The following is a 12011-nucleotide window of genomic DNA, read 5'->3' on the forward strand; positions in this document are numbered from 1 at the left end:
CCAAAAAAAATATCTTAACACTTTGTAAAATAATATCACTTAATATCTTGAAAATACAAAATTCCAACAAGTGGTTAAAAATATAATGCATTTACCGCACTAGCGGGTCCCACGTCCAAAATACGCTTTTAATTTCTCAAAAACTAACCGATACTAGAAAAATCATTTTAAAACTATTTTTGCTCATAAACTTGATCTGGGGAATTTTTCTAATCAAGAAAATGTAGAAAAGGCAGGCGTTTAAAAAAAATAAACCCTAGAAAATTAGAAAATTTCCGGGTTCTCAAACTCATTTTTTTTCGGGGCGTCACAAATTACATGTCATAAGCGAAGCGGAAACAATTCCCAACTATACATAAAATGATTCCAAATTCAAACTGTACAAGATATATGCCATCCAGTCACGTGAATAAGTACTACAAGTCCTTCCTTCGCCACGAGCCCTGTGGAGGGGAATAAAATATTTTTGGGGTGAGCTAGAAGCTCAGCGAGTAACCAGTAAAATCCTTAAACAAATATATTTCACAATGCAAGTCATAGTTCCATGTAAATGGTTCTAAAAGGGTTAAAATAAATTATTTGGAGAAAATGGGCATTAATTATTTAAATAAACCAATAAATAAGTGAATAAATCGATAAAATAAATAAATAAGATAAAATAAATTATGAGTCCTCGCAATTAACACCAAAGGTTTGGCAGCAGAAAAACTTGACCCTAATAATCCTATGAGTTACGAACAATATTGATATGATCTCAACCCATAACTAATCGAATTAATGAACCAAATTTGTAGGTAGAAGAACGCCACAATCAAGGAGGTACTTGATTGATAAGTTCGGATCGAATAACTTAAGAAAAACTCTCAAGTATTCAAAGGAAACTCTCTTGGACAAGAGAAAGTGATTAACTCACCATTGTTATTGTAAAATCTGATTAACTGAAAATATTGGAGAAGACTAGGCTATTTATAGCCTTACATAGACTCAAAACCTAATGTGCTTTGGAATTGTCTAGAAATCCTAATATGATTTGGAATCACTTATTTTCCTAAAATTAATAACAAGAAGTCGGCCAATCTTGAGACACAATCTGGCCAAATTAACTAAAGCAAATAAACAACTAAATTAGTGTGAGGACTCGCAAATTTACCTATTTTAAATTCATATTACTAGCTTAATTAAATATTTAATTACCAGTTTGCTCCGAATATTTTGTTCCAACCCTTTTGGACCCAATTACATGGAACTATGACTTACATATATTTTTAAAATGACTTGTTACAAAATTTAATTTTTGGAAGCTCGTCTAGTGAGAATAGTGAATCCGCGTTTGGAGGCAATAATCGATTTGAGGGTACAGTGAGTTTGGAGATTGAAGACTCATACATTAGTCTTAAAATAGTTATTTTTTTTATGTTTAAGTACTCAAGTATTAGTTCGTAATACTATCGTTGTGAGAATTTCTTAAAAATTTCACTCTATCGCGCACAAATCAGAAGTACACGTTTTCGCGCGCGCGATTAATTGAGGGACTTTGGACATTTATTTTTAGACTATTAAGAGTGAATAATAATAATGTTAATAGAAGTGCATGAGAGGTTTAGTGCACAAGTGAAACAAACTCGAGAGGAAATGGGCACGAAACACGCGCGTACGCGCACTATTGGAGAGTTGACTTTTGGGCACCTTAGAGCCAACTACCAAGCTTACTCTAGAAGCTTTTCCATCGGCCACAACTCTCTCCTTTCTCTCTCTAAGCAGCCGTGCAACACCAAGGAAGAAGGAGCAAAAATTTCTTCATCTCATCTCACTCAATCTTGCACCAAATCATCTCAAATTCCTACCACACCTTGCAAATAACTTGGAGATCATCTTGGGCTAGGAGAAGAGATTCATTCTCACGGTTTTCTTAGAGCTCAAAGGACCAATAATTTCTGAGTTCATCATCTAAGGAGGTAGCTAATCATCCAACCCTTGAATCTTAGCTTTTGTAAGTTAGATTACAGTTAGAAGCTTGTAACTTCATGTGGGTAGCTTTGGATTGTTGAAAATCATGTAAGTGGGCTCTATGAAATCCCACAATGGACTTGATGATCTGATTTGATGAGTTTGGATGTTATTTGTATTGATTAAGTGTTAATCTAGTAGAGATAAGTGGAAAAAGTGAAAAGAAAATCAAAGGAAGTGATGCATGAAGAAGGGCCGAATCTGCCCTGTTCTTGTTAAACCTTTGGTGAGATTTTATTGTGGTTAAATTGTCTTGATTTTGATGTAGATATGTTGTATAGGTTGTGTGAAAATTTTTCACCAAAAATCACTTGATTTGGTTGGGTAAATGTTTGGATTTCGAAATTTCTTCATGGCTGGAAAACGTGTCCAGAGTTACTCTGGCAGTGAATTTCAAACAACTATAACTCTTTGCTCCGACGTCGAAATCGAGTGCCATTTGCGGCATTAGAAACTAAACACTTCCAGTTTTCTAACGGTATAAAATTAATCCTGTGATTCCACTTGGGTGAACCGTACCAGCCTTCCAAAGTCACCTGTCCTGTTTCTCTACTGTGTTAGAAAACCCGTTATGTGCTGTGACTTGTTGCTCGAATATGACCTAGTTATGGACAGAATTTCAAAATGATTTATTCTGTGAAATGGTATCCTTATGAATGTAGTTTCCAACGCCACCAATCACACCAATTCAAAGTTGAATTGAATGAGTTGTGGCCGAATTACAGAACTGCGCCTGCGATTGAAAACCCTAATTTTGGGCTAGCCAATGGCTTATCTTGAATAGGACTTGTTATTTTGAAAATTTTGGTGTCAATCACCTACCAAATGTATTTTGGATGTTTCTTAGACCTTGTCTTCATAAATGAACCGGATTTGAGTCGATTTCATTGGCCAAAAGTTAGTAAAAGGAAAACGGAAGTACAATGCAGATTTGCCTTGGAAATTCTTGGAACTTTAGTGGCTTTGTTAACTGACCTTCTGTGCGAATTTTTAGATGAAATTTGACAGAGGAATAGCCCTTATATGGTAGGGTAATGCTACAAAATTTTGTACCATTCCAAGTCCTTTTTGATGCCCAACCAAAGTCTCAAAATTTATGTTTCAAATCTGGAAAACCCTTGTTCAGTGAGAAATTTTCAGCAACTTTGAGCTGCTATATCTTGGCGCTCAAAACTCCGATTCTTATTCTGCTTGTTGTGTTTTAAACTTTGATTGTAACACTAATTGAGTTCCAAAATTTAGAGGCTAGTTTGCATTCTGTGAATTTTCTCGAATTTCCAAAGTTAGCCAAAAACCAACCCCAAATCTGTCCGGGGAGTCCAAATCAGCAACTTTGAGCCGAATTTTGAGTGTCTTCCATTTTGAATCATGGAAAAGTGTCTTCTAGGAATTTTTAGTAATTTGGAATTAGTTTCCAACGGTACCAAGTTTTCCAATTTTGGACCTACAAAGAATGAGATGTGATTTTTCAAAGATCACCTCAAATCTGAAATTTCCGAACTTAAAGGAAATTGAGTCCTTATCACTCTCTATTTTCCTTCGAGATTGCTTGACCATTTTACACTTGATTTCAAAGATGAAAAATCAGATTTCCTTGTATTATTAAAATCCCACTTTCGAGCCTCGATTTTCGAGTGATTAAGGCTCATTTTCATGATATTTTTCTAGATTGTACAAGTGTGCAATCTTTTTTGATAATTAGGGGTTTTAAGAGATAGTGTGTAATAGTTCATTATTAATTGCTCAGGCACTCAAGAGGACCTTCAAGAGGATCCCCCGGTGGACGCCTAAACCCTCAAGTGGGCACTACTTCTTTGTTTTTGATTAGTGAGAGTCAAGTGTATACGAACTTGATACATGCTTAACTATATTTAATGATTAGAGATTTTGAAAATGGAGTCGAGTGTATACTTTACCGCACTCATTCCCATTTAAATGAATCGTGATTGAATTGATTGAAATAGAATGAATGGAAAGAAATGTATTGAATGAAATGAATGATTGAATTGTAATGAAGGATTGAATTGTGTTGAATGAATTGGTATGCTATGGCTGCATACGTCGTTGGAGTGAATCTCCTCGACTCATAAATGTTAAGTGGGGGACGCCCAATTCTCACTGGCCAACCTTGGACTCGAGCCGGCATGGGCTTGGTCGGGCTCTTTGGTGAACCATGAGAAAACATAAGGTTGACCTATTGACAGGTCTTGCTTGGCATACTCGAGCAGTATCGCCTCAGACAAATGACAGGCGGGCCCGGTACAGGGGTATGTAACGGTGAACGGGGACATGATAAGTGAAGTTCTACGGACTATAACCTGCCCGATTGACGGAGTGTCAACTCGTGGAGGTTCTTGATCGTGCGAGTGGAATAATAGCTCCAGAGAGCTCCTATATCCTTGAATTGTTTCTGTTTACTTTTCTTGCTCGAATTGTTATTTACTTTAATATTATTGTTTTATTCATCAAATGGGATGTTACTTGAACAACGTGCTTGCATGTGTGTTTTCTTGGCCTCATGAGCGATTGCTCACCCCGTAGATTTGTTTTCCTTAACAGGAATGGACATAGAGCGAAACTCGGAGAAACCCTTTGGATGTACTTTTGTATTAGGGTTTTAAATGTAATTGACTAGACATTGTGGTTGTTGTATAGTTTGGGAATTAATGTATCTTTTGGGAACCTAATGTAAGAATTGGATAACTGATGTATCTTGAACACGTGGTGTAAGACTTGGATATTCGATTATGGAAGCGACTTTTTTTTATTAGGCTTGTATTAATTGTTATGTATCATTAAGCTTGAATCGAATTGTCTTGAGTCCTGGCGAGAGCTGGGCAGGCGTCTCGCGGATACCCTTTGGTTCGCCTTAGGGAGAAATGGGGGCGTCACAGTTGGTATCAGAGCGCTAGGTTAGAGATCTATTTGGGAGATATACTAGAAACCTTACTTTTAAGATTTGAGATAGGATGACTTAGTCATACCTTAAGTGATATCCGAGCGAGCTAGCGATTAAGTTTCTAATCCGAAAAGTGTGGTTGTTTTGCAGGGATGCAGAATGGGAACGGGACCCCTGCAGCTAATTGGAACGGTCATGCTAATGGCCATGTAGAGCCTCCTAGGCCTATTTACTACTGAGCTCTGGGTGGAGGAGCTCGTGTGCGTTATTCGCCCTCTATTAGGTACCCTTGATGTTCGTGTAGGTTGACGTATGCCTACCTGAACACCTTGTACTAGCTCTAGACGATGAGCGTCGTTAGTTGGTGAATACCAACCGAGATTTACTTGAGGAGGTGGAGGCGCTGGGACAGATGATTAGTGCTCAGAGTGAGAGGATTGCTGAGCTCGATGAGGTATTAGCTGGCGAGGTGGCTACAGCTAAGGTCACTCGTGAGGAGCTCCAGAGGGTTAGGGCTCGACTTACTAGGTTAGGTGAGGAGATCCGAGATCGGGCTTCTGGGATCCAAGTAGACACTGATAGGTTGGTCGATGAGGTGATGGACATTATACAGAATCCAGATCAGGAGGAGGATCCTGAGGAGGAGATTCCACCTGGTAGCCCTACTGTGGACTAGATCCAGAGTGATTGACCCTTTTGACTGGTATAGTTAGAATTAGTTGGGGTGATGCTAGTGCTGAGACCATTGTATTTTGTATGACTGTGTGACCTACTTTTGAGGCACTTGACTTTACTTTAGTCGTATATGACTAAAAGTACTTTTATGGCACCTGTGTGCTGTATTTTTGTACTCCACCATTACTTGCTAATTGTTTGGATTTGAAAGTATTAATGAATGTAAATTATTGTTATTTCCAATATTTTTTATGATTGGTCCCTGTTTCAAGAATTTTCTCGCGTAATTGATTCATTTCTTGTATTAGGCATAACTAGGATAATGGAAGGGCGAAGGAGTGGTCGAGGCCGTGGGTGAGGGACTAGACAGGCCCAACCTCATGGGGATGACCAGGGATCGGCAACTAGACCGACCCAGGGACAAGAAAATGCAGAGAGAAATCAAGTGGCTACTGCCATTAATAGGATGACCGATATCCTTGAACGTTTAGCTGAAAGACAGGGTCCTGGACCACTTAACCAAACTGGGGGACAGGATAGAAGGGAAGATAGAGCCTTGGAGAGATTCCTGAAATTTAACCCGCCTAAATTCACTGGTGAACCTGACCTGAGGTAGCGGAGAATTGGTTAGAGAGGATGACCAACATATTCGCTGCCTTAGACTATACCGAGGATAGGCGAGTGAACTTTGCTGCTTTCCAATTCGAGGGAGTGGCTCATGCTTGGTGGGACATGATAAGAGGAAAGAGGGAGAGAGCCCTAACCCCTTGGACTTGGGAGAATTTCACGACGGAGTTTAATGAAAAGTTTCTTCCGCCCTTAATCCAAGAGAAGAGGGAGGATGAATTCATCAAGTTAAAACAAGGAACCCTTAGTGTAGCGGAGTATGAAGGTAAGTTTACTAAGCTTTCTAACTATGCCCCTGAATTGGTGATCAATGAGCGGAAAAGGATGAGACGGTTTGTACAAGGGGTTAACGTAGAAATCCAGGAGGGCTTGGCCGCAGCCCAAATCTCTACATTCACTGAGGCTTTAGAGAAAGTGCAAAGGGTCGAGAGTGCAAGAATGCACGTTAGAGACTTCCATAATAGGAAGAGGAACTTTTCTAGTCATACTTCTGGACAGGCTGTGAGGACCCGAAAATTTTCTTATTTATCGAATATTACAAGTTTACTTAAATATTTATTTACTCATTTTCTCCGAATTATTTATTTCGACAATTTAAAATCCATTTATACGGAACAACGCTTCTTTTATATTTTTAAAACATTTTGTTGGAAAATTCACTTTTCGAAAATTCGTTTTGTTCGGAACAACGAGTGCACGTTTTTCGAGGCTATACTTGAATCGGGAGTGTATTAATATTGGAGAGTTAAGAATGATCAATGGTAGATTAAGAAAGGTTAATTGAGGAATTAATACTCGACTCATGTGAGGACTCGCAAAAATTTACATATTTTAAACTCCTATTACTAGTTCATTTAATTATTTATTTGGCCAATTACCCCGAATATTATTTTCTAACCTCTCTAGACCTAATTACATGGATCTATAGCTCAATTATATTTTTAAAGTGACTTGTTTCAAAATTTATTTTCTTGGAAGCTCGGTAAGTGAGAATAGTAAATACGCGTTTGGAGAGAATAGCCGATTTGAGAGTACAATGAGTTTGGAAAATTGGGGACATGTACATTAGTCTTAAAATAGGTATATTTATGTTTAAGTGTTCAATTATTAGTTAGTTATACTATCGTTATAAGAATTTCTTGGAAGTTTCACGTTATCACGCACAAATCGGAAATACGCGTTTTCACACGCGCGATATAATTGAGGAACTTAAAACCATTATTTTTAGACCATTAAGAGTGAATAATAATAGTACGTATACAAGTGTATTAGAGGTTTAGTGCACTAGTGAAACAAACTCGAGAGGAATCGAGCACAAAACGCGCGCGTGTATGCGCGAGGAGAGAGTTGACTTTTGCTTAATTTTGGGCCACACATTGTAGCTTCTCTTGGAAGGTTAATTTTTTATCAAACCTCTCTCTCTCCTCACTAAGAAAGCCGGCCATCAAGACAAGAAAAACAACTCCAAGCTCTTCAAATTCCTTCATCAAAATCTTCATCAAACTTCCTCCAATTCACCTCAAATTTCACCTACACTTAGTTAATCATTTGGAGAGCTTTCCAAGGTTTTTCTTGAGTATCCTTGGACCGAAATTTCTGCTTGGTTCATCTAAACAATTAAGCAACGATCAAGCCTTCAAATCTAGGTTTATGGAAGTTCTATTACACTTATAAGTTCATTTAATCATGTGGGTAGTTTGTTTATGTTGGAAAAATTGTTGTGTGGGCTCTATGAACTCCCACTTGGATTGGATGGACTGATTTGATGAATGATGATGCTATTAATGTTGGTTTAGGGCTTAAATTAGTGGAATAATGTTGGGTTGTTGGTAGAAATTCAAGGAAGGTGCAATGAACAAAAGTGACCATTTTACCCCTGCCATGTTCGTGCACTTTGGTGCGAAATTTTGAGGTTCTAATGACTTTTTTGTGATGTATACATGTTACATGAATGGTGTAGAAAGTTTCATTGAAAAATAACATGATTTGGTTGGTCAATTGTAGTGATTTCAGAGGTTTAGCAAAACTGGAAAATTTTTCCGGATTGCCCAGGCAGTCCTTTTCTTTCGGCCATAACTTCTTACTCCGATGTCGAAATCGAGTTCTGTTTGCAGCACTGGAAATTAGACATTCCCAGCTTTCCAATGGTATAAAATGCACACCCTGATTCCACGTGAGTAATCTGTACCAACAGTTTGAACTTGGCTGCCCTGTTTCGTTAGTTCCCTGGAAGGCAGAACATGAACTACAACTTGAGGCTCCAATGTGGACTAGTTGTGGACAGATTTTGAAAATGGTTTCTTCTGAGAAATTGTAGCTTTATGAATGTTTTTCCAACGCCACCAACCACGTCCAATTCCGAGTTGAATTGAGTGATTTGTGGCCGTATTTCAAAACTGACTTCTTGAAGGAAAACCCTTCTTTTGGGCAGAATTATTACTAAACTTGATTGAGACTAGTTAATTCGAGATTCTTGGTGTTAATCACCTACCAAACCTATCTTGGAATGTTTATTAGACCTTGTCTACACCAATGAACTATGTTAAGGGAATTTCCTTGGCCAAATGCTTGAAAACGGAAAAATGGAAGTCCAAGGCAGATTTGCCTTGGAACTTCTTGGGATTTTAGCGGTTTTATTAACCGACTTCCCATGCGTATTTTCTATGAAATTTTATAGAGGAATAGCCCTTATATGGTAGTGTAATATTGCTAATTTTGGTGCCAGTCCGAGTCTGTTTCGATACTCAAACAAAGTCCCAAAGTTTGTAACTTAAATCTGGAAATTGCCCAACCGTCTCAATTTTTCAGCAACTTTGAGCTACTATAACTTGGTGCTCAAAACTCCAATTCTTATTCCGCTTATTTTGTTTTAAACTTTGAATGTAACTCTAATTGAGTTTAAAATTTTAAAGGCTATTTCAAATTCTGTGAATTTCACCGAATTTCCAAAGTTGGCGAAAAACCAACCCCGAAACTGTCTAGCAAGCTTTAAACAGCGACTTTGAGCCAAATTTTGAATACCTTCCGTTTGGAATCATGGGACAGTATATTCTAGGAACTTTTAGTACTTTGGAAGAAATTTCCAACGGTACCAAGTTTTCCAATTTTAGACTTGTAAAGAGTGAGATACGATTTTTCAAAGATCTCGTATCAAAACTGAAATTTTCAGAACTTAAGGAAATGGAGTTTTTCGAATTCTTCTTTTTCTCTCGATATCACTTGAACGTTTTATACTTGATTTCGAAGATGAAAACTCGATTTCTCTTGTACTTTAAAACCTCATTTTTGAGCCTTAATTCGCGAGTAGTTTAGGCTCATTTTAGTGAAATTTTCTAGGATTGTACAAGCGTGCAATCTTCCTTGATAATTGGGGTTTATAAGTGATTGCTCACTATTAATTGCTCAGGCTCGTACGAGGACCTTCAAGAGGATCCTACGGTAGACGCTTGAAATTCAAGTAACATTTCTCCTTGGTTGACTTGGTGAGTGTCAAGTGGATGATTACTTGAACTCCTGTGAATTTGATACATGCTTACTTGGTATCCATGACTTGAGATTCTGAAAATGGAGACGAGTGTGTACTTTATCGCACTCGTTCTCATTTGAAACCAATGACTCATGATTAACTTGCTTGACATGAAATGAATGACCCACTGGACATCACATGAATGCTTGAATATATCACATGCTTGCTTGACCTGAAATAGTATGCTATGGCTGTATACGTCGCTGGAGTGAATCTCCTCGACAATCAAATATACATGGGGAACGCTCAAACTCATAGGCCGACCTTGGAACTCGAGTCGGCATGGGTTTGGTCGGGAATCTCGGTGAGCCATTAGAAGTACATGATAAGTTTGATCTATTGGAGAGATCTTGCTTGGCATACTCGTGGAGTATCGCCTTATAAATGACGTTCGGGCCCGGTGGGGGGTTGTAAGGTGGACGGACATGAGAAGTAAGTGGAGATCTACGGATTGGAAATACCGATCCGGTTGACGGAGAGTCATCGCGGGAAGGTATACGAATGCCCTGGCAAAGCATGTGGAACTTAGCTCCTGAGAGCTACTATATTCTTGAATTGTTGCTGGTTACATTTCATTGAAATTGTTAATTACTCGCACTTTATCATTTGACCTGTTATTTGGGCTTGCTACTTGGACTATGTGCTTGCATGTGTGTTCTTGGCCTCATGAGCGTTTTGCTCACCCTGTAGATTTGTTTTCCTTAACAGGATTGGGCATGGAATGAGACTTGGAGAAACCCTTTTGATGCACTTTTGGCTTAGGGTTTCTAATGTATTTTGGGCTAGACCTCTTATTGATTGTACTTTTGGGAACCTAATGTATGATTTGGATATTTGATGTACCTGAATGTTGTATATTTTGGGTATTGTTGTAACTTTTAGGAATTTGATGTAAGGATTGGATAATCATTATATATATTGTTAAGTTTGGAAGTTTTCCGCACTTTCTTACTTATCTAGTGTTGTTGAATAGTATTGTGCTAAGCTTGAATGGATATTGCCATGAGTCCTGGCGAGAGCTGGGCAGGCGTCCCGCGGATACCCTCTGGTTCGCCTTAGGGAGAAGTGGGGGCGTCACAGTTGGTATCAGAGCTTAGGCTTTAGATCTCTGTAGTGTATCCTAGGCTTAAAAATTTAGGATGCCGAACTGTGGAACAGGTTGGGAAGTTAAGTGACAGCTTATGAAAATGAAAATTAGAACCTAGGTTTGAATTAGGGGATGACAAGGAGTTTTGATCTTGTGTGATACATGTGGGATAGTACGAAATGATCAGATCTAGTCTATTGAATATATCTGAGCCTACATGAGCTTTTACTTTTAGGGGTAAGTTATGGGAGGTAAGGGCGATATTAAATGGTCTCGGGACGCCTTCCAGTGGTCCAAGGGAGTATTGGAGAGATAATCCAATTCACAGAACTAGGATTTCATGTGATTTTTAAAGGACTTGCTCGCGCCCAAATAATGGGGTGTTAATAGTGGTCGATCATTAAAAGTGGCTATCCGAGGAAATTAGGGAGATTCGAAGGGATAATCGAGAAGTGAGAGCAATTGCGTATGCCTAGACTACTAGAATTCTTGAAGTGGAGATTGAGATACTTAAGGAGCGAGGAAGACAAAGGCTCCTTGTGAGAAGCTTTAAAAAGCTAAGAATCAACTTGTTGGGGTAGTGTCCGAAATTAAAGACAGGATGGATAAGTCGATGGTTGGGTGTGTTACCTTGGTTGAACAAGTGAAAAATGACAAGATATTCGATAAGGGACATGAGATCTAAAACTCCTAGTGCTGGAAATGAAAATGATCCTATGGAGGTAATTAAGACTTTTGGCTCCGCCAATCACTAAGCTAGCGATTTAAACTATTTTAATAGTTTTTGCCAAAGATAGACGGGGTGGCGCTCGCTTAAAGGCCATTGCATTTTGTATCTTGTTTCACTATGTTTCATACCTTTTGAGGCAATTAAACGTTACTTATGACATGCTTGACTTTACTACTTCATGATTTCAAATCCATGATTGGGTTGTACACATTTGCGATTATTTCGGTGTCTTCCCTTTTATTCTTGTATTTGTTTGGCGTGATAAAGGTGTCACTTTTCAAACTCCGTTTATGTGCACTCACTGTATGTCATGCCTTTAAACATGTTAAATTTATGGGTGGCCAAAGGAGTGAAAAAGGATCGAGGGCGAGGGGTTAAGCAACTCCCAACTCAAGGGGGCGATTATAGAGCGACTGCTGGACTAAACCAAAACCCTAGAAATGAAGGAAAATAATCGCGT

This window comes from Coffea arabica, chromosome 2e, assembly GCF_036785885.1.
Source record: "Coffea arabica cultivar ET-39 chromosome 2e, Coffea Arabica ET-39 HiFi, whole genome shotgun sequence".
NCBI lineage: Eukaryota > Viridiplantae > Streptophyta > Magnoliopsida > Gentianales > Rubiaceae > Coffea > Coffea arabica.